General features: G+C 40.3%; 1 long non-coding RNA gene and 2 pseudogenes across 3 annotated transcripts; 1 reads left to right on the forward strand and 2 right to left on the reverse strand.

Annotated features, from left to right (window-relative positions):
• The first annotated feature begins 8,716 nt into the window (after positions 1 to 8,716).
• LOC104750203 (B-box zinc finger protein 23-like) lies at positions 8,717 to 10,636 on the forward strand (annotated as a pseudogene).
• A 163-nt stretch (positions 10,637 to 10,799) lies between these two features.
• LOC109126531 (putative F-box protein At4g10190 pseudogene) lies at positions 10,800 to 17,310 on the reverse strand (annotated as a pseudogene).
• A 1,184-nt stretch (positions 17,311 to 18,494) lies between these two features.
• Positions 18,495 to 20,102, reverse strand: LOC104750219 (uncharacterized). Of its 3 annotated transcripts, none has more exons than XR_002033987.2 (5): positions 19,806 to 20,102; positions 19,310 to 19,393; positions 19,147 to 19,219; positions 18,873 to 18,975; positions 18,495 to 18,714 (listed from the first exon to the last, which is right to left on the reverse strand). It is a non-coding gene; the product is annotated as an uncharacterized LOC104750219 (long non-coding RNA). The 3 variants fall into 3 exon arrangements; XR_015573670.1 differs by having other exon boundaries at positions 18,811 to 18,975; XR_015573671.1 differs by having other exon boundaries at positions 18,811 to 18,975; positions 19,121 to 19,219.
• Between the last annotated feature and the right edge of the window lie 2,602 nt (positions 20,103 to 22,704).

The following is a 22,704-nucleotide window of genomic DNA, read 5'->3' on the forward strand; positions in this document are numbered from 1 at the left end:
CATATCTGAGACGGCGTGTAAACATCAAATTTGATGGAACCATTATAGAGTGAATCATCTAACTTTGTTAGTGTCGATTTCCTCTGGTGAAGATACCAATTGTTTTTTGTCGTTTCATTTTTTCTTTTGTTTTTTTCCTTTTGATCAGAACTTCAACCAATACAAAAAAAATAAGTCTCATATAATTTCCAGCATATGATCCATCTAAAAATAAAATGGACTTCTAAAACTATGGCCCCCAAAGCCTTTGGGTTAAATTAAATAAGACTAATTTATATTTTTGTCAAAATTTAAATATTATAGGTCTGTCATTACTTTTAGTAAAATACAAACAAAATTTATAAAAACAAAAATTAAAAAACCCCGTACGATGATCGTTTTTTTTTATATACAAACAACACTGGATGTAAATGCAGATTCTAGAACAACTTGCTGTGAGGAACAAGTCGTTGTGCCGAACAGAGCATTGTGCCAATCAGGAAGCTGCATCAGATCACAGACGCTTGAGTTGCTGACATGGATGTGTGAGCTGACGTGGCAAGACGTGAGTGGATGTGATAATGTGTCGAGGAAAGTTGATGACTTGGCATTGAAGATAGAGACGAGATTGTACTTGGAGATATGGAAAATATTCTCTGTGATAAATAAGGAAAGGATAAGCTTGAGCAGCAAGCAGTTTCCGTTTGCTTGGAGATATGAAAAATATTCTCCGCAAGAGTTAAGGAAAGGATAAGGCTGAAAAACAAACAGTTTCCTTATCCCGTGATATTTGGAGATTTGCCTTCCAGGGTTTCTCAAGTCGTGTATATATATTAAAGGAGTAGGCCACGAGCCAATTTGAGCACTCTAGAATATTGATACAGTTGTAAACTTCGAAGCCACAAAAATAAGGCTTAGAAAGGGTGTTCCCAGTTCTCTGTGACGTTAATCAGGGTGGTGATTAAGTGCGCAGAGAATTGTTTTTTCTTTCTCTTAGATCTACTCTGGTGAGAGTTTAGATAGAAAAGAGAGAGGGTGAGTTTATTCTCTTAGATCTACACATGTGTGTGTTTAGATAGAAAAGAGAAGAGGGGTCAGATTCATTCTTAGTCGGTTCAATCCTATTGGGTAGAATAGGTTGAGTAAGGGCCGAGACAAAATTGTATCCTTGTAAAAGATAAATTTTGTTAATAAGATTGAATAGAAAAGCGTTGGCTTGGCTCGTTCCAAGTGTGAATCAGTGTGTTGTGCTTCTCTATACCCTTTCAATTGGTATCAGAGCAGATGCCTGATAAAAGAATTGCTTATCTTTTCAACAGGTGAGATCTTGAGACGAGGTATGGAGAATCCACAACAGTTCGTTGATGAGAACAATCCGCTGATGCTTGACGCTGAGCATTATGATGATTGGAAAGCACAAATCAGACAGATGATTCAGAGTCGTGATATGGAAGCCTGGTTCGCTGTTAAAGATGGATGGTCACTTCCAACACTTACGAGCATGAGAGGAGAAACTCTAATAAAACCCTGTAAGCTATGGACGGCTGAGGAGAAGTTAAAGGGAAAACAGAACACTAAAGTGTTATCTACAATTTTCAGCTGCTTGCCGATGGATCTGTTCGCGATGGTGCAAGAGTGTATGTCGGCGAAAGAAGCTTGGGATATTTTGGAAGCCTTCTTTGAGGAAGCCAGAAGGGTGAAGAAGGAAAAATCTGATGTATCACCATCCTGTTGTTTCAACAGTCAACTAAGCTCCCTTTGTCAGGAAGTTGTAGTGCTGAAGATGGTATATAAGGATAAAATGTTTGTCAAGGAATTTCTCAGAAGCTTATCACATGGATATCTTTCTCACAAATCTGATGGTAAAGGTGCTTTAAGTTCTGATGAACAGAAGGTTGATCAGTGTGTAAAATTAGTTCAGACAGATAAACTGCAGATGAGAAAGAACGATCAGAAGGCTGAAGAATCATTCACTCTGAAGACTGTAGAAACTCAGACGTCTGTTCAATGTAATAAGGGAGTACTGATTAAGAAGCAGTTCAGAAGTCTGAAGGGTGTACAACGTCAGCATCAATATTCATCATCTAGATCTGATGCAGAGAAAGATCTCAGAGTTCTGAATATCAAGATTATGGACACTTCCAATCAGAATGTTCTAGACTTGAAAGAAGAAGTGTGTTGAAGTGTTACAACCGTCAAGGCTGTGTTCATACAAAATCTTGTTTGACATAGAGTGATATTGATTCAGCCAAAGAAGATGATGAGAATCAGAAGTCTGTTTTGAAGCCTAAGGATGATGTGGCTGGCTTATCTGTTGAGAAACAAGCCATCGCTCTGTTTAAGGATCTGATTCTGCAGAAAAAAGAGAATTATGATCTGGTGTCTGAGAAGAAAGAGCTGCTCTCTAGAGTCTTCACTCTTGAGAAATTGTTGTCTGAAGAGAAAGTTATTACGTCTCTGTTGAGACAATGTCTTGAAAATCAGCTAAAGATTAACAAGAGACTGAGTAAAGGAGCAAAAGATCTGGACAAGCGGCTGATCACTCACAAGGGTACTATGATTGCAAACTGTGGGATGAAGAACCATGGAAGAAACTCAAGTGGTGACACAAGTGCAGTTAATGGGTCAATAGTGCTGCAAAACAGAGGTGGTGCTGTCAAACGAGCGTCTGAGTTTAACCTGCAGAAGACTAAACAGATGTTTGTTGGGAACAACCTGAGAGGGAAACTGCGTCGTTGTTGGTATTGTGGTGTGATTGGTCATAATAAGGTTGATTGCTACAGATTTAAGAATCGTGTAAGTCAACTATTAAGCTAGAAGAAGTTTCACAATGTTGGAAGAATAGGCAATCAAGTCGTCATTAAGAAGAATGATCTGTATTGTTATAGTGGATCTTCAAGTACCACAATTAACAATGGGCTACACCTCAAATCGATGAAAGAAACAACAAGATCAGAAGTTGAGACAAGAAAGTGGAGTGTCGGAGATCTGAGCAAAAGAACATGTTGCTGTTATTATGCGAGTCAGAGCCTCCACAAAGCTGCATGTTTCAAGTGACTGGATTGTACTATACCACTCACGCATCTGAAGGAGTGTCACAAAGATGTTCGAAGATACATGCGAGTAAACATCAAGAAGCGTAACATGAATTGTTATGTTACACACTCTGTTGATGATCAACAGACTGTTGTATTGAAGCACTGTGGTTGTTCAAGGTACATGACTGTGAATCAAGGAAGGCTACACAAATTTGAAGAAGGCTTAGCTAACATGGTCACTTTTGGAGATGAAGCTGAAGGTAAAATCAAAGGCAAAAGTGCATCTCGGGGTAAAGATCAGCCCACTATGGTGTCTACCTTGTCGATTGTCTAAAAGCCAATCTGGTTAGCATCAGTCAGTTGTGTGACGAGGGTTTAGATGTTGCCTTTACCAAGGAAAGATGTCAGGCAGTTGATGAGCGCAAAAATATTTGAATCCAAGGTCAGCGCTCTGATAATAGCTAATATATCAAAGTTGTCCAATCCACAAGCAAAAGAGTTCAATCAGCAGTCTTCTATGATGTCTAGAGACATGATCTGAGAAGGAGTGTATTAACTAGCTGTTGTCAAGTGTAAGCTGTAGCACTCAGGAAACTATGAGAATCACTTCCATCAAGAAGCTGCTGGAGGGATTCATAAGGGCATAATTGTTGGTTCTGATGCTATTACACAGAGTTGTTCGGATGCAGTTAGTGGTGTTGCATGTAAGAGCCTTGCAAATGGAGTTAAGTTAAAACACCTTGATATATTAGATGGGCGAAGCTACAGAGGTGGCTACTAGGTATGTAGATGTTGTTGCAGGTCAGCGCTTGGCTGCTGGTTGTCTGTGAGTCATGATTGTGGAAAACAGAAGTTGGACAAGTTGGACAAGTTGTGGAGAACAAGGCACGTTTGGTCGTACAAAGCTCTAAGGAGAGTTCGCTAGACACAACACCTTCACTTCAACATGAGGATTGCTAGGAATGGCTTCTTTCAGAAGACTGTTTACTTGGAGCAACTGTAAGGTTCTGAGGATCTTAATCTGCAATTAAACATTCGTCAGACAGATGATGAAGTATTCATATACTAGTGCGAATATGCCAAAAGTTTGATCAGTGCATGTGAGTTACAGAGAAGTGAAGATGAAGCCACACCCATGAGAGTTAGACATGGTCTATCTTAGAAGATGAATCAGGAGACTATGTGAATGGTAATTGGTACGGTGGACTGATCAATTTGTCTGAAGATGTGTTGTACCAGCAAAACAGACATCTGTTATGTTCTTGCAAGCTGTGAGTGGTTCAGTGACAATCATAAAGTCTCACACATGCAACATAGGGTTGATGTTGACAAAAGGAGCCAGCAGAAACTTGAAGAGATCTTGCTCTCTGAATCACCGTGAACGATCTGGTGGTTGTTGCCTTCTGGGAACATAGCTGACCGTCTGCTACGCTCAGAAGCTTGCTAAGGTACCTCGTTCAATTGTTGAATATGAGGTTAATGCCTTGGGAACCTGTTTCAATCACCCGATGAGAATCAAACAATTGAGAACAGCGTACGGTACATTCTTAGACCTTGCATCAATTTTGTGTGATAATCGTTTGTTTGTTAATATTGTTGTAGATCATGTACTAAAATTAAAATTACAAGATCCTGAATATTAGTTTATTCATAGATTAGTTGTGGAGAAACTGATAGTAATAGAACATCAGAGTACTGATTTGCAAATTGCTGATTTGTTTACAAAACCATTGGACTTGGATCAACACATGATTATGGGAAAAGTCATTGGTGTTTGTGGGATCTAATATGTTATGTGAGTTGTGTTAATCAGATACATGGACATGCATCAGAACAGGCCATGGAATTCCTTGAATGTATAAAAGAGCAACACTCGATCTAAACGAAGAGTCAGTGGAAAACAGCTGCCTGTCATGCCAATTCATATGGGGAATCTCGTAAAACGTTGTCGTGAAGAAGGAGGTCAAAGAGCTGAGGAGAGGCATTATTATGCATTCCATTCAGAAAGAAGTACCAGTTGTTTGTAATTTAAAAAAAAAATAGAATTATGTGGCTAGTACGTCTGCAACAGAGTCCTGAAGAATAATAACAAGGGAATGCACAAATATCCGTGGTTGAGAAGTCAAGTGATATCGCTGATAGAAATCAGGAAGATTCAGCAGAAGATCGTTCATATCATCAAACTATGAAGATCATTCATGCATGTTGGATCTAAGCTCTAAGGTAGTGTATCATGAAAAGTCGAAAAAAAAAAAAAAAAATGATGACTTGATACACTCCTGTCAATGCACGCTCCAAAGGAAATTCCAGCTGCCTACTTCACGTTGATGATAAACCATGAGAATCAAAGGCATGCCAGAGCGAAAGGCATGCCAGAGCGAAAGACTAGCCACTGATCATAGAGCTGTTCTTTGAAGATTCACAAAAGGTTGTGGTAGTTTCTGGTGAAGTCCTAAGCAAATGGTTGGCACACATCACATAACAGATCTCAAGGTATGAAAGCCGCTTACTTTAAGAAGTAAAACTAATATACAAGTGCTCTTGATGGTCTATTGCTTTTCTGGTTCCCTCACTTCCTGTGATTAACTATATTTTGGATGTCTGAGGTTGTGTATAAAAGGCTTGAAAAGAAAAAATGTGCTGTAAAATCAATGTTTTGTAGTTAAATTCATATGATTGATTGTTGAAACACGAGGCTGATTGTAAATATTGTTGATAAGAAATGTTTGTATGTTTTTCAACAAGTGTGCACTGATGTGTGTGTTAAGTGTTTCAGGTTTAAGTTTCTTTGTTTCAGCCTATAGGAATGATCATGGCACTCTAAGAGGTAAACTCCAGAAAGCAGCAATGGATCAAGGGTCTGACATCTCGAGTGATGGATTGATCAAAGAGCTGCGTGTTCATCTAATTATTTGGGTGAAAATAAGTGTCCCATGAGTACTGAAGGGTTGGAAGTAGCTGTTACTGAAACTCACAACCTGGTTCAAGTGGTGGAAGTGCTTCAGAGGATTATTGTTGAGTCATCGTGCGTCTGAGGACGATTCAAAATACTGATACTCAGTTTGTATCGATAAATGAGTATAGTGTCAGTTCCATAATACGAAGGAATGGAGCTACATGTACCGGAGACAGATGAGTGTTCATAGACAGAAGGCTGTCCTTGCAAGTGGTTGTTTGACTTTCATGACTGTCGGGTTGTTCAATTGAGTTCCATCTTTGATCAAAGTATTTGTTGCAAGGGACTGTTACCAGAAGATGGATTGTGCTAAGAAGCAATTGTCTATGTCCCACCAGCTGTTTGACATGTGCAGTATCGTCTGTATCACCTAGAAGACATCTTCTTGAGTTAAGAGAGAATCTGCAGAAGTGGGTTGATACTTCAGTGTCGTGAAGTCAACAAAAGAGTGACAGGAGATCATCTCAGCCTTGTTGACCTACAGGTGCATATGATTGTGATGAGACATGTTACCTGCAATGAAGACAGAGGTGTGATACTCTGTTGTTAGGATCGTGATACATCCATTGAAGAACGAACGTTTGTGGTTGGTTCCACTGATGATGTATGAAGATGTTTGAAGCTGCTGGGCTTCTGAAAAATGGTGTCTGAGATTAAGCCTTACTTATGTGATTTGTGGGCTAATCTGTCAACTGTCAAGGGTTTGATCAAGATAGTGATTGTTCTTGTAAGGAACTGTGCATTTGGAGTCTCACAAGACCGATCAACACTTTGTTTGATTATGGTGGAGTAAATGGCTAGGCAGGTATTAGACATGTGAGACTGATGATAGTTGAGTTAACAGATGATCATATGTTTGAATTCCCTACAGATGACGAATTGGAGAAGTGATATGTGCTTAGCTCATCTGATTAGTGAAGCAGAAGTTTGAAAGCATAGATCTTGATACACAAGGTGCTGTTTTTTCCTGCAAAGCTTGTGTATGGTCACATCCACACTGTGATTCGACAAAAGTGTTGTCTGCTGTTCGAATTCTCGGCTACCAGTGTCTTATTGCCCAACATCCAGTTGTGGTTGCAAGGATTGTCAACATGCCTACAAACAAGAAGCTGTTTCAATAGGCGACTTGACTGATCATCAAAGTGCTTAAGGATGTGAAGCACTGTTAGCAGGTAAGTGATTCCCATAACTCAGTATATTGTTGTGATACATATGTCTGTTTTTGACTTAGTTGATCACTCAAACTGGGGGAGAATGATTCTGGTTCTGGTTTTTGTTCAACGCCTAATGATAAGGAGTTCTCTACTTATGGGGGAGAATTCTTGTAGCTACTTGGTTTAGGGGGAGAATCATTGTTTATGGGGGAGATTTAATTGACTAAGTGGTTGATCTTAGGTATGTGGTGGTTATTGATTATAATAAGGTTGTTAATGATTGAGAATATGCCAATTGATTAAGTCTGATTAGAGAGCTATTAAGAACATGGTTTCCGCTGCAGCCCGCTGGGGTTTCTGATTGTTAGGTTCTTAATCATAGTTCTGTTTGAACAATCTGTTGATTGATTTTGCTAGATAATGATTGTTGTTTTGTCTAGTTGTTGCTTGTTCTGTTTTTGGCTTGTGTTTGTTGGAGTGTCTTTTCAGGTTGAACCAGAGAGATGCTTGAGTATCAAACTCAGTCAAAAAGGGGGAGATTGTAAATGCAGATGCTGGTACAACTCGCTGTGAGGAACAAGTCGTTGTGCCGAACAGAGCGTTGTGCCAATCAGGAAGCTGCATCAGATCACAGACGCTTGAGTTGCTGACATGGATGTGTGAGCTGACGTGGCAAGACGTGAGTGGATGTGATAATGTGTCGAGGAAAGTTGATGACTTGGCATTGAAGATAGAGACAAGATTGTACTTGGAGATATGGAAAATATTCTCTGTGATAAATAAGGAAAGGATAAGCTTGAGCAGCAAGCAGTTTCCGTTTGCTTGGAGATATGAAGAATATTCTCTGCAAGAGTTAAGGAAAGGATAAGGCTGAGAAACAAACAGTTTCCTTATCCCGTGATATTTGGAGATTTGCCTTCTAGGGTTTCTCAAGTCGTGTATATATATTCTAGGAGAAGGCCACGAGCCAATTTGAGCACTCTAGAATATTGATACAGTTGTAAACTTCGAAGCCACAAAAATAAGGCTTAGAAAGGGTGTTCCCAGTTCTCTGTGACGTTAATCAGGGTGGTGATTAAGTGCGCAGAGAATTGTTTTTTCTTTCTCTTAGATCTACTCTGGTGAGAGTTTAGATAGAAAAGAGAGAGGGTGAGTTTATTCTCTTAGATCTACACAGGTGTGTGTTTAGATAGAAAAGAGAAGAGGGGTCAGATTCATTCTTAGTCGGGTTCAATCCTATTGGGTAGAATAGGTTGAGTAAGGGCCGTGACAAAATTGTATCCTTGTAAAAGATAAATTTTGTTAATAAGATTGAATAGAAAAGCGTTGGCTTGGCGCGTTCCAAGTGTGAATCAGTGTGTTGTGCTTCTCTATACCCTTTCACTGGAAGCTAGACTGATGGAAACCGCAAGAGTCGTCGCCGAAAAGTGTTTATGAATAGAGATGGCAAGTGGTAAATGAGGATGGAAGAGAAATGAACCTAACCACATCATGATGTGCTTTGTGAACCAATTCAAGCTTGTTCGTTCTTATTTTCCTACTTCTTATTAAACACATTTGCTCTGTTTTCGTATTGCCAATTTTGAAGGATGAAGACACAAAATGAAGTGCGCAAGAAGGCTGAAGCAGAAGTACTTTTCTGTTCAGATGAAGTTATTCTTTGCAATCCATGTGACATTATGGTTCATGAAGCTAATAAAATTTTCCAAAGAGTCGCCTTACAAAAAGATGCAGCCTCAGCCACCACAGCGTCTATGTGAATGTGATATCTCCGCCAGGTTCCATTCTGATTTCTCTTTTGACACTTGCTGAGTTCTTTAGCCGATGTCTCAACAAAACACATATGTATGCAGGAGAGAAAAGGGTATTTCTTCTGCTTATAGGACAGAGCATTACTGCGCAATGACTACGATGGAGCCATTCACACTTGTAATTCTAACCAAAGATTCTTACTGATGCGAGTGTCGGACGTCGCACGGTACGGACAGAATCGAGTGCTCTCGGGCCGAGTGAACTAGGAGCAACTTCTCTCGGACAAGGCGCGGTGGTTCGACTCCAGGGAGAAAACAAACGAAGGAAACCGAGTTTTGCATCAAACAAACGAGCGGTTCGAAAGTTCGCCTTCTGTTCACGTCGTGGTCGAGCGGCTACGGAGGCGGCACAGTACGGACGGTGAAGTTGTGGAACGGCTAGCAAACCAAGGATGGATTCGACTAGAGGAGGTGGAGACGATGATGGAACGACGACACGCGAGGGCTGGCTCGTCTAGCGATACGGTCAACTAGTCGACGGTGAACCCGGTTCGAGGTCGGCTAGGGTTTCTCGGTAGAACAATCCCGGATTGGTTCTAAGGAGATGAGTGAGACAAGAGTCAAAGATTCTCTCTTTGGAAAAGTTTTTATTTTATTTTCATTCAAGTCTGAAGGCTACAAGAAAATAAGAGAGGGTTTAAATAGAGCTAGGTTTAGAAGAGACTAGGGACACGCGGACTCGCAATGGTCCGCACATGTTGCCCTTGACGTGTTCTCTTTGAAATAGAACACGTCGCTCTTCTAAGTGATTCAAATACAACCACACACGTCACTCTACTTAACGTTACAAGGAGAAAGTTCTAGAGTTTGTTCAAAACGCAAAGCATAAGTAAAATAAAAGACACGTCTTCGGCCTTGGCGCGGGAAACGTCTTTGGCTTCGAACGTTTGCGCTAAAGCTCCTCGCCTCGTTAAAACCTCTTCCGGTAAACCTCGTGGGACAAACTCGGAGTGAGGAAAAAGAGTATGATTCCTTGCTTCTAGCAACTTGGTTGCCTTCATCCTTGGGTAAGGATGAAGGCCGTGCAAACGGTCTCTTCTCAAACTTGGAGTGAGGAAAAAGAGTATGATTCCTTGCTTCTAGCGACTTGGTTGCCTTCATCCTTGGGTAAGGATGAAGGCCGTGCGAACGGTCTCTTCTCGAACATTTTCGGTCTGGTCGCGGTCTTGGACGAACACTTGGATAAATAGGTTGATCTTCTGCCTGGTGGACTTGGAAGAGCTCTTAGACCTTGTCGTGGCTCCCGGAGAGATTTCTGGTACGTTGGCCTGCCGTTGTCCTGTAAGTGGTACAAGCGTCTCGGCCGCGTCCGGTGCGTCTCGGTCAGGTTCTAGTCCCGTGCTCACATCACTTACTTTCTCGGAGTCCAAGTTTCTGATCAGTCTTTAAGTAGGTACTGAAGACTCCGGATGCAGGACTTGCTATAGCTCTGAAACTTATCAGATTCACACAAAAGTTTCTAAGAATAGTGAGTATTCAGTGAGGAAACTGAAGCTGGAAACTCAGCTGAGATAGACAATTTTTCCTATTTTTATCATAAGTCCTTCGAGATCACACCCAATGAGCCATTGATGTCTAATATTAAAAAGTTATTAAGTCTACCAACATACATATGTATATATTTTTCCAAGAAAAAGTTGGTAAAGAACTCAAATCTTTTTGGTTAAACTTAACAGACTTATCTCAGGAAATATATAAAACATGACTTTTTAAGTTTTAACCAATAAAACAACCAAAGCAAGGCTTATCACTTGTTTTGGGAATTGCATAGCTATGAATATTACTTAGGAAAATCATAGATTACTAGCTACTAGCTATTGTACTTCCCTTTTGCCTCACTCCAAGAAGTTCTTGGCAAGAACTATGAACCTTGTTGGATTTGAACCAAAGTTGGAACATAACTGACGACAAGTGAGCATCTAGATTCTGCATCATGATGATCTACTTGTATACATTTGTCCTCTCCCACTACGTGTAAGAAAACGTTAGAGATCCCATTTTCACCGCGACACACCAAAACTTTGTTCTCCTGGTCGACCAAGAAATTCATCCCAGTAACAAAGAAAAAATGCTTGTTGATATTAGCTACATCAATTGATAAGAACTTGCTCCATGACGCGGCTCCAGTACTCTCAATCTTAGTTGCAATCCATACATCTCTAATGGATGGCTGCATGGCCCGAGTAGCTAACATACAAAGTTTTTGATCTTCTCTAGTCACTGATAAAGCAAGTTTATGATAAGGAAGATTATCACCCGGAAGAGACACCCTTGCAAATCTCTCTGTTAAAAAATCAAAACCAAGTAAAAAAACCCCACTTGTAAAGTCTTTAGTACAAGCAAGCCAGTAAGTGTTCCCATCCACAGACATGCCGTGGTCCGCACTCGGTGGTATGAACCATTCCCCAGTGATCTTACCAACAACTCTCCACGAATTAGAGGTAAAGTCATATATTTCGTAGTCAAGTAATACTGGCCAAGTATGATTAAACTGATCCATCCTCAAGATTTTGTACTTGTTGCATGAGGATTTGCCGAAGGCAAAGATAGTGAGTCTCTTGAAGGACTTTCTTGGTTTGATCCACTTAACTTCGCGTAAACACGGATTCCAAACAACCAGTCTATTGTCTACGGTGGTACATAGCAATAAGCCGTCACAATGAAAGATGTTGCTTATATTAACTTCTTCTAACGAATCAGAAAGAGGATCGTTTAGGCTAAATTGAGTTGTTATCTTTACCTTGTTGTTGTGTGATAGATTCTAGATCTATCCGAACACCAAACGAATACTGAATACTCCTTTACTGAATTGAATGAAAGATAAAGAGTTACAGAGAGAGTGAACTCGATATCGGAACTAAGATTTGAAAGAGTAACTGAGATCTGTAAACAGCGATCAACATAGATCACTATCCAAGCACATCACTTGGGATCCTAAGCACATCGCTAAAGGAATTCTCATACAGATTCAACATGCCAAACAAATGAACTCTAACGACTCTATTAAAAAGGTTGAAGACGATCGTAACAGAAAAGTCTCTGAGTCAACCCAAGTCTTTGCTTCCTTCTTTAGTCAACTCATCCACACTTGCCACGTCACTCTTCTCTTTCGATAACTCCTGCTGACGTGGCTTCTTTCGATAATAAGATTGATGAATCGTATCAATACTTCCCTCCCGGAGACACAGCTTGTCCTCAAGCTGAAAAGAAGGAAACAACTGCACAAACTCACGAGAGAGCATCCAAGAATCTTCCTCTGCTGTGCGATCAAGCCAATGGATCAGAAACTCTCGCTGCCCCGTTGCATTGTAACGCACTGCCAGAACAGATTCGGGGTATAAGAACTCATCCTCCAAAAACTCCGGTGGATCCGTAGACTGCACTTCAATGTGATTCCCGACCACTGCCTTTAACTGAGAGACATGAAACACATCATGAATCTTAGCCCCTGTTGGAAGTTGAAGTCGATACGCCACTAGACCAATACGCTCAAGCACCTGGAAAGGACCAAAGAACTTCGCGGATAGTTTGTGACAGGGTCTACGAACCACTGTAAGTTGTCTGTACGGTTGTAATTTCAAATAAACCCAGTCCCCCACAGCAAACACCACATCTCTTCGGTGTTTATCAGCTTGACGTTTCATAATATCTTGAGCTCGTCGAAGATTTGCGCGAATCTTAGTCAATACCACATCTCTCTCGCGTAACTGCACTTCTAGCTCCCAATCAGCAGTTGATCCCAACTCAAAAGGCACCACTTGTGGAGGATCCCTTCCGTAAACCACATTGAAAGGAGTAGTTTTAATAGCCGAGTGGTAGGCAGTATTATAAGAATACTCTGCCCACGCCAAATACTTGCCCCAAGTTCGAGGCTGACCAGATGCGAAACACCGTAAATAAGTCTCCAAGCAACGGTTCAGGACCTCCGTCTGACCGTCTGTTTGAGGATGATACGCGGTGCTATACTTCAGCTTAGTCCCAGCCAATCGAAACAAATCCTTCCAAACCAACCCCAAGAACACTCTGTCACGATCAGAAACCATAGATTTTGGAAAACCATGTAACTTGACCACCTCAGAAGTGAACTTCAAGGCCACGTCCATTGCCTTAAATGGATGTTTGAGACCAATGAAATGCGCAGCTTTGCTCAAACGATCCACAACCACCAAAATTACGTTGATACCACAAGATGTCGGTAAGCCTTCAATGAAATCCAGTGATACATCCTCCCAAACAGCTTTTGGTATAGGTAAAGGTTGTAACAGACCCGCTGGAGCTAACGTTGAATACTTGTGAGTCTGGCACACAGCACATTCTGTTACATACTTCTGCACATCTGTATACATACCTTGCCAATGGAACTGAGCTTGAACGCGCTTCAACGTCTTTAATATGCCTGCATGACCTCCCACTTGACTGTCATGAAACTCACGTAAAAGCAATGGTAAAAATCGTGACTGCTTGGGTAAGACCAGTCGTTTTTTATACCATAATCTACCTTCCACCAAATGGTAATTGCCCAGACTATCCGGAGATGATGTTAACTGTATTATCATGCGTTTTATACTCTCATCATTATCAATCTCCTTGTATAAATCATGAAGTTGGATTGCTGACGGAACCACCAATGATAACAAGGACGTGGATATCGGATGAGCAATGCGTGAAAGTCCATCAGCTGCTTTGTTTTCCACCCCAGGTTTATACACAATATCCATATCATAACCCAACAACTTAGTCAACCACCTCTGATACTCCATATTCACTTCCTTCTGATCCAATAAAAACTTCAAACTTCTTTGATCAGTATGTACTTCAAATCTCCTGCCCAACAGATAGTGTTTCCACTTCAAAACTGCTAAAACAATAGCCATTAATTCTCGCTCATATGCAGGTTTGATCTGTTCTCTAGGGGTAAGAGCATGACTAAAGTAAGCCAGAGGCCTTTTGTCTTGAACCAACACTGCACCAACCCCAGTCCCTGACGCATCTGTCTCTAGCACAAAGGTTTTGTCAAAATCTGGTAATCCCAACACTGGTACTGAAGACATTGAAGTCTTAAGTTTATCAAATGCACCCTGCGCAGTGTCAGACCAAGCAAATTTGTCTTTCTTGAGTAAGTCAGTTAACGGTTTAGCAATCATACCATACCCTTGTACGAACTTCCTGTAATAGCCAGTAAGTCCCAGGAATCCGCGAAGCTGCTTAGTGTTCTGTGGTGTTGGCCAGCCAAGCATAGCTTCTGTCTTGACCGCATCTGTAGCCACCCCCTGCGAAGATATAATGTGTCCGAGATATTCAACCTTGTCTACTCCAAATAAACACTTCTTTTGGTTAGCAAACAATTGATTATCCAGCAACAGCTGTAGGACCAAAGACAAATGCTTCACATGATCAGATAATGACAGACTATAAATCAGTATGTCATCAAAGAAGACCACAACAAAACGCCTGAGATAAGGTTTAAACACTGAGTTCATCAATGCCTGAAAGGTAGCTGGGGCATTTGTGAGACCAAAAGGCATCACTAAAAATTCATAATGTCCCTCAAGTGTTCGAAAAGATGTCTTCTGAATGTCTTCTTCTCGCATACGTATTTGGTGATAGCCTGATCTTAGATCGATTTTTGAGAAAATCACTGAACCATGCAACTTATCCAACAGCTGATCTATTACTGGAATCGGAAACTTGTCAGGAACAGTAGCCCTATTCAAGGTTCTGTAATCCACACAGAACCTCCAGGAGGAATCCTTTTTGCGCACCAGCAATACCGGACTTGAAAAGGGGCTGTTACTAACACGAATGATTCCTGAAGTCAACATTTCATCCACCATCTTCTCCATTACTTCCTTTGTAGAGTGTGGGTAACGGTAAGGTCTTACAGAGATAGACTGTACCCCAGGTTTAAGTGTGATTGAGTGTTCCTTACCTCGTATTGGTGGTAAACAAGTAGGTATAGCAAACACTTTCTCGAACTTCTCTAGCAAAGAATTGATAAGGGGTGATACAACAACTTCCGTGGATAACTTCTTCCCTTTTGATAACTCCATCAAATGTTTATCAGTTAGCGCTTTGCGAGGAGGAGAGTCCAAAGTCTTCAACGATAACGGTTGTCCATGTAAAGAAGGATCACCATGTAATGTTACCAATTGTCCCTTATAAGTAAACTGCCACTCCTGCAACTTCCAATCAACTTCTGTTCTTCCCAGTGTTTCCAACCATTGAACTCCGAGAATAACATCCACACCACCCAAGTCTAAAGCAATGAAATCACTGTCAAATGCTACACCACCCAGTTGGAACTGTACTTGTTTACAAATCCCAGAACCTTGGACAGATACACCATTCCCTAACAATATATCCAAACCCGAAACTGTGTAAACCTTGAGTTTAGTACGGGCTGCCATTGTAGGGGTAATGAAATTATGTGAAGCCCCAGAATCAATCAATACTACTACCTTACTCTTCCCTATCTGTCCCCACAATTTTGTTGTCCTTGGAGAATGCAATCCGAGATAAGAGTTAAGAGATAAACATCTCACTTCTGGAGCTTGAATAATCTCCCCTATATCTTCAGGATGCCACTCCTCATCCATTACTTCCAGTTCCAAACCTTCGACCACCGTTAAAATTTGTAAAGCCTTAAGTGGACATACATGACCACGAGTGTAATTACCTTTACACTTAAAGCAAATCCCCTTGCTTCTCATAGCGTCTAATTCTTCTGCTGTGTGACGTTGTCTAGGGGGAAGAACTGGTCGTGTATTAACTGTGGTTTGAGCTCCTTGACCAGCTGCAGCTTGAACTATCAGAGGTTTATGAGTTGTATATTGTTGTGGAGTTCGGGTTACAAAAGGTCTGGAAGTGATGCTAGTCTTGTTATTCTTCTCACTAATTAACTGGCAAAAGGAACTTGATTCCATTCTTAAAACTGCAGCTTTCTGATAATCAATCCCTTTGGGCTCCTTCATCTTGATTACTTCTTTCATCTCCTGTTTCAAACCATTGTAGAATATCTTTTCCAAATGAGAGTCATCTAAACCAGGAACCTGAGCAGATAAGTCTTCAAATTCTGTTACATAAGCTGCTACTGTCCCAGTTTGTTTGATCGCAAACAAACGATTACCAGGATCCGCCTCAATGGATTCAGCAAACCGTAAAAAGAGTCTCTGTTTGAACTCATTCCATGAACAAAACTCTCTGCGATTCATCTCCCAGTTAAACCACTTTAATACATCTCCCTCAAGACTTAACGCAACCATATCAATTTTATCAAAGTCAGAGTAACGACCGACGCGAAAGAACCTCTCTACCTTGGATAACCACTCATAGACTTCGGATCCATCAAAAACAGGCATATCAATCTTCCGCAATAAGCTAGATCTATTCTCCAGTGGTAGATTCCGATCAACATTGACACACGGATAAGGATCAGAATTATACCGTACCTGTGGTGGTGGACTCAACGATTCTGATTGTTCCGGTCTTTTCCCCAGCTGGATTTCAACTCGCGCTAAGGTATTGAGTACGGATTGCATCGTCTCGTCTAACGATTGGATCTTATCATCATGCTCCACCTTCGATTGCACCAAACGGTGGTATCCACCGCGTAGGAATTGCATAAGGTTCTCCGTTGGATTATCCTGGAAGCTCGCCGACTCTATCGGCTCCGATCCACTCGTTTCCGCCATCGCAAACTAACAATCCAGTTACGCCGCACCAATGATAGATTCTAGATCTATCCGAACACCAAACGAATACTGAATACTCCTTTACTGAATTGAATGAAAGATAAAGAGTTACAGAGAGAGTGAACTCGATATCGGAACTAAGATTTGAAAGAGTAACTGAGATCTGTAAACAGCGATCAACATAGATCACTATCCAAGCACATCACTTGGGATCCTAAGCACATCGCTAAAGGAATTCTCATACAGATTCAACATGCCAAACAAATGAACTCTAACGACTCTATTAAAAAGGTTGAAGACGATCGTAACAGAAAAGTCTCTGAGTCAACCCAAGTCTTTGCTTCCTTCTTTAGTCAACTCATCCACACTTGCCACGTCACTCTTCTCTTTCGATAACTCCTGCTGACGTGGCTTCTTTCGATAATAAGATTGATGAATCGTATCATTGTGATTATTATGAAGATCGACGCTCGCCAAATAAACCCTAGAAGCAATCAACATGATGATCAGAGAGTGCCTTGGTGCAGTAGTATAGTGTTTCTTAGCAAGGCTCGCATCGTTGATCAGAGCGTTTGATCTTTTACATGTAGAACGCAGTCCTACCAAAGATACCGCTGGAACCCTAGAGATTATCTCAACTACCAAGTCCTCGGGAAGATCCACTATGTTTGTTTTCTTCATCATCAATCTTCAAAAACTGACTGTTTGTTTGGTAACTTGCTTCCAAAGAAACTAGGGTTGCAAGAGAAGGGGATGAAAGTTATGAGACCTAAAATTTTCATGGCACCTAATTACTCTTTAATTATTAGTCCCGGTTGCTAATTTAATTATTAAAAGCGATTGTTAATTTAATTAGTTTGTGTAATTGTTAATTCCGTGGTCATCTCTAACCCTAAATTATAAAACCTAATGCTGAACAAATAAATATACTTTTTTAGTACTTTACAGTTTTCGATCATAATTACACTTCATTTTTCGTTGTGAAAATATATAATTGTGTGTGTGTTTTTTTCTCATATATTTCATTCACTTCCCCTTTCCCTAACCTAACCCAACCAGGGCATGCATCTTTTAAAAATTATAAGATTACAATAAAAACGAAAAAGATGCAACAAGCGAATATAATTAAAGATGCAACAAGCGAATATACAAGATTTCGAAACTCATGTGAACTGTGAAGTAATATTTAGTGGCGAAAACAATGTTGGGTGTGACAATGTCTTGACGTGTGAAAAAGGATGAGTCTTGATGACCAAACCTGCAAACCACTTCAGGGAAAGGACAATTAAAAAGTGAATTAATGTACAATCAGGATTGTGATGGACCGGCGAGCATTTTTCTGTGCAGTGATTGTGATATGGAGCCATTCACATTACTCGCAATTCTCACCAAAGATTATTTAGCTTCTGGAGTCCAAGTTTCTGATCTTTGATTGAAAACTTCGGATGTACTAAAACTTATCAGATTCACTCAAAAGTGTCTTTGAATAGTCAGTATTCCAGTGAGGAAATGATAAGACACATGAGAAGCAAGTAGAGGGAATAAGGAAGCAGAGGAAGTCAATGGTTGACTATGTCATGAGTTGGAAAATGAGAGCAAAGTCTCTAGACGTCGCAGAGGTTTTGCTGTTGCAGTCTTCAGAGTTATCAATTTAGAGAGCTCAGGACATCTCCACTCCAGCAACTCAAGAGAGTTAATCAAATATAAACTAATCATATATTTAATATTAAACTAATTAAAGTAACCCGCTTAGAACTTAAACAAAAACATCATTCCACTAGAAAACCCCAAAAAGTTGTTCAATCATTAAAATAATAATTTTTAAAACAATTATTTATTTATTATCAAATTTTAATAATCTAAAATGATAAAACAATTATTTCATTTATTTATATTGTATTACAAAAATATTTTACATACTTTCATTATAAACATATACTACAAAATTAAAAAAAAAAAAAAAAAAAAACGCTTGAGAGGTGTGGCAATAGAGGACTGGAGCGTAACGTTTCCAATCTGACCAGGGTGGTTCATGATGATAAGCTGAGAGGTGAAGTTGGCTGCTCCCTTGGCAGGGTCATCCATCTACAAACAACATTAAGAGATATAACAGTTAGTGAGACTGAACACAACCAGAAACAAGCAATTAACACAAAACAAATTTTAAAAAGATTTGGTTACCTTGTTACAACAGCAGATCATCTGCTTGACACCAAGGGTGAAAGCAAGGAGAGCGTGCTTACGGGGTTGTAACTTAACAACGATTGTAACCCAACAACGATAGGTGTTTGTCGTCAATCTCATCTCTACAATCTTTCTAACCCAACAACATGAACAATATAAGACCTAGCAAAGTAACCAGCCAAACAAAGAAACTCAATCAAGTGGCATTAGAAAAATACATTCCCTTCACAAAAGAAACCACAACACATATAAATTGAAAAACACACTCAGATGTAGATAAGAACAAAACTCAAGAAGAGAACATTACAGCCATAGCATGTTCTGCTTACTGACCGGAAAGCATGTCTTAAGATGACCCATGGAGGAGCAAAGCTCGTGACAGCCTTAGCTGTTCTGCTTACTAGCTCTGAAAGATGCAGGAATCAAGAATCAAAACAAGTAACAATTATATAATTACCAATTTAACAGCAACTGAGAACACACAACTGTTTCGCACCTTCATCTTCTTAGGAGGCAAGCTCAAGCTAATGGCTCTTTCGAATAAAGATCTAATTACATCCACTTCTCCCAGCCGGATCTCCTGTACAAAGACAAACATGAGTTACAAGTTAGAAATGCTACAAAGATGGCAATGAAACATAAACTTTGACAGCATGTACCCTGCAAATCATCTCATCAAGAAAGCTGCATATAATTGCATATAATTGAGATATAAAGTGAAGAAGATATTTAGAGTTTGAAGTGAAACAAACCGGAGCCAAAGCAAATGAGCAGAGAGCAAGCAAACATAAATCAGCTATCAATTCAAAACATAACACAAGTAAACAGAACACAGCTCCATCTCTAGATATAAAAAAGACTTCTCTTTTTGGATTTCAAGCTTCCAAGCTTACAAATTTCTCCTAACTAAGAGTACCCTTTTGGATTCAAGCTTCCAAATTCCAAATTAAACAAAGCTAAAAACCTAAAGTAGCCAAATTGAGATGACTCACCGTTTTGCGAGGAGTATGAAGGCGAAGAAGAAGAAGAAGAGTCACCGAACCTCTGCTTCTCGAAGTAGTCGGTCTGACGGGAATTAACCAGGAGCTTCACCGTCTTCGTCGTTGGTTTCAAGTACACATCAACAAACATCAATTCGCCGTTGTTGTCGCGGTCGGAAATCCGAAAACAAATCGGTTTCACACAACGGATTCGATGTGAATTGGTTGAGTTTCCAGATTTTCAAACGAATCGTCTCTTCTATCGCCTTTCCGCTCGAGAGAGAAGAGAGAGAGAGTCGGGGGAAGAATGAAGAAGAAATGGGAAAAAAAAATCTTTTATATTTATGCATTTACCAATAGAAATACGCCACGTCGTGTTACTCAGGGAGTTGCTCAATTACTTCCCAAAGCAACGATACTCTCATTTTTGGACTCGAAAATGAATTTTTAATTGGGATTTTGGAACCCAATTGTGAGAGTACCCCAAAGAGTACTCATCATGCATGTATTGATGAGTACTGTGTAACAAAACTTTGGAGCACGGATTAATTCAGAAGAAGATCCAGCTAGTTCAGGGTGAAGACGATGCAGCCATGTTTGAGAGTTTGGCTGCTGGTATCTCAAAAAAAAATAGTATGCATACCAAGTGTTCACAAAAAATCAGAGAAGAAGAGAGGAGATGTTTGAAAGCTTGGAGGTTTAAATTCAAATATAACAACATTGTCAACAAGACAGAGATCAAACATCAGCTCTTTTTCTAGTGAAGATGTAGTGAAGATGGCAAGTCCTCATCAGTTTTTGTTTTCATGCTACAGTTGTTGGATTGGTGCAGAGGAGGAGAAGGTTTAACAGCCTTAAAAATGCAGAAGCAAGCTCCCATGCATGTCATTGGTGATGTCCAACTTGAGGATGATGCAGACATGCAGCCATTGCACCAGGCGGAGTGCATCAGCTTGTGGCTCTAGATGAAGCCGGATCACAGGCGCATGCTAAAATTTGATTCTGTTTTGGTAAGTTCAACTAGTGTTAATGTTGACTTTGGTGCATACCTAACTGTGGAATGTCATGTTACATCATGGGAAGACTGTTGATAAAGCACGAGAATATAGAGTGTGTTTGGTGGGTGCAATGGCTGCATATAGACGATATAGTGATACAGGAAATGGGATGTATGGCTTAAGTGAAAGAACGGGTCACACGTGGAGTCTAGTTATTGGTGGAAGTGAGGGAAAATATGTGGAGGGCTGCAATTGGAGCTAGCTGAAGTTGCTAAAGGCTTTAAGAGGGAGCTGTTCATCTTCTTCTTCTTCATGAAAAGAATCTGAAACTTAAAAAAACTTGTAAAACTCTAAAAATAGTTCTGTATTGCTAGATTTCTCTCATCTTGAGAGCTAGCTATGTCGATTCTGTGTTTTCTATGAACATTGGATCGATTGGTTACGGTTACGGTTCGTTGGTGAATTGATTTGTGTTGATTGTGAGATTTTTCTGTTACAAAGGTATCAGAGCTGAGACCTTCCTTGGCAACAATGGCGGAGGCTCGTTCGAAGGTTCAATTGACGGAAGCAACAAGAGCTGTGACGAAGGTGGAAGAAACTATGGTTTGCGACATGGCAGAATCGTTGGGGGTGCGAGTTAAGAAGATTCGCCGGAGAATTTCATGGGAAGAGTTTAACGAGAGATAGTTCAAAGGTCTTTGTATGTTTTGCGACGAATTGGAAACTCCAGATCACCATCTCCATCACAAGAACTCGGGACTTCTCATGCTCGACGGCGATGACGATCACTCCTCTTCTAACGACAAAACCGAATTCGATTCTGAAACAAGTGAAACAAATTCGCTGGATCATGGAGAATCGATTGAACAACTGATTCAATTGAACAACTGATTCACTTGATTTGAAAGAATGTGAAGAGAATATGGAGGCAGAGACTGATTCAATTCTTGAACCAATTTGTGTTCAGCATACGGATTTGGTTTTACAACATAAGGTTCCTATCTCTTCCTTGGAACATAGCCTTAAATTTTGTAAACCAACTTTGGATGTTAGTGAGGATTGCCAATATGTGATTGGGACACATCAAGCTCAGGCAACTTCTAATCTTGGAGATGTCAAGGTTAATGCCTGCCAAGTGTTTGATTCAATGTCACAAAGAAGAAAACTGTTGCAACTTTCGAGGAAAAAACTGCTTTCAAAGACTTGGAGGTTCAAGTTCAAAAAACTTGATGTTATGCACGAAGATGTCCAGCAAGTCTCACTGATTTTTCAACATAAGAGTGATACTGAAACAAGATATGATAAGGAGGAATATGAAGAGATGTTCAAGTGGCGAGGGCTGTAAGCGTGAGATGTTGGTTGCTTGATAAAATGCTTGAGATAAGAGATAGTAGTCCAGGACGTGAAGAACAAACTGTTTTTGGGAAGATTATAATGGTGAATGAGTGGCTAAACCAGACAGGATTTGTTCTTCAACGAGTAATGGGAAGCAAAAAGTGTAAGTTTTCTAAGAGGTGGTGGTTCAAGTATAAAGTTGTGGTAGAAGGACTGCTGCATGATTCAAGCAATGATGGTGCTGCAGAAGAGCCTCTCTTATGGCTGCAGAAGAACTCTAAGAAAATGCACATACCTTTAGAGCTTGAGAAAGAGAAGAAGAAACTGAAGTGTCCCAAATCTTGGAAATTTAAGTTTAAAAGCAAGGATTATGGCTGTGACTCGGACAAAGAGAAGTTGATGTTTCATCACCGTTTGGGATTCATTGGGCCGTGGAGATGGTTAACAAGGATTCAAGGATGTGAGCGATGTCATCTGTTTATTAAGCTTACATATGGGAAGATGGTGGTTCAGTATACAGATCATTTGCTTCAAATAATGATGCCATTGAGTGTGGTTATTGTCACGAGGGCAACTAT

Source organism: Camelina sativa, chromosome 2, assembly GCF_030686135.1.
Source record: "Camelina sativa cultivar CO46 ecotype springtype chromosome 2, ASM3068613v1".
NCBI classification, from domain to species: Eukaryota; Viridiplantae; Streptophyta; class Magnoliopsida; order Brassicales; family Brassicaceae; genus Camelina; species Camelina sativa.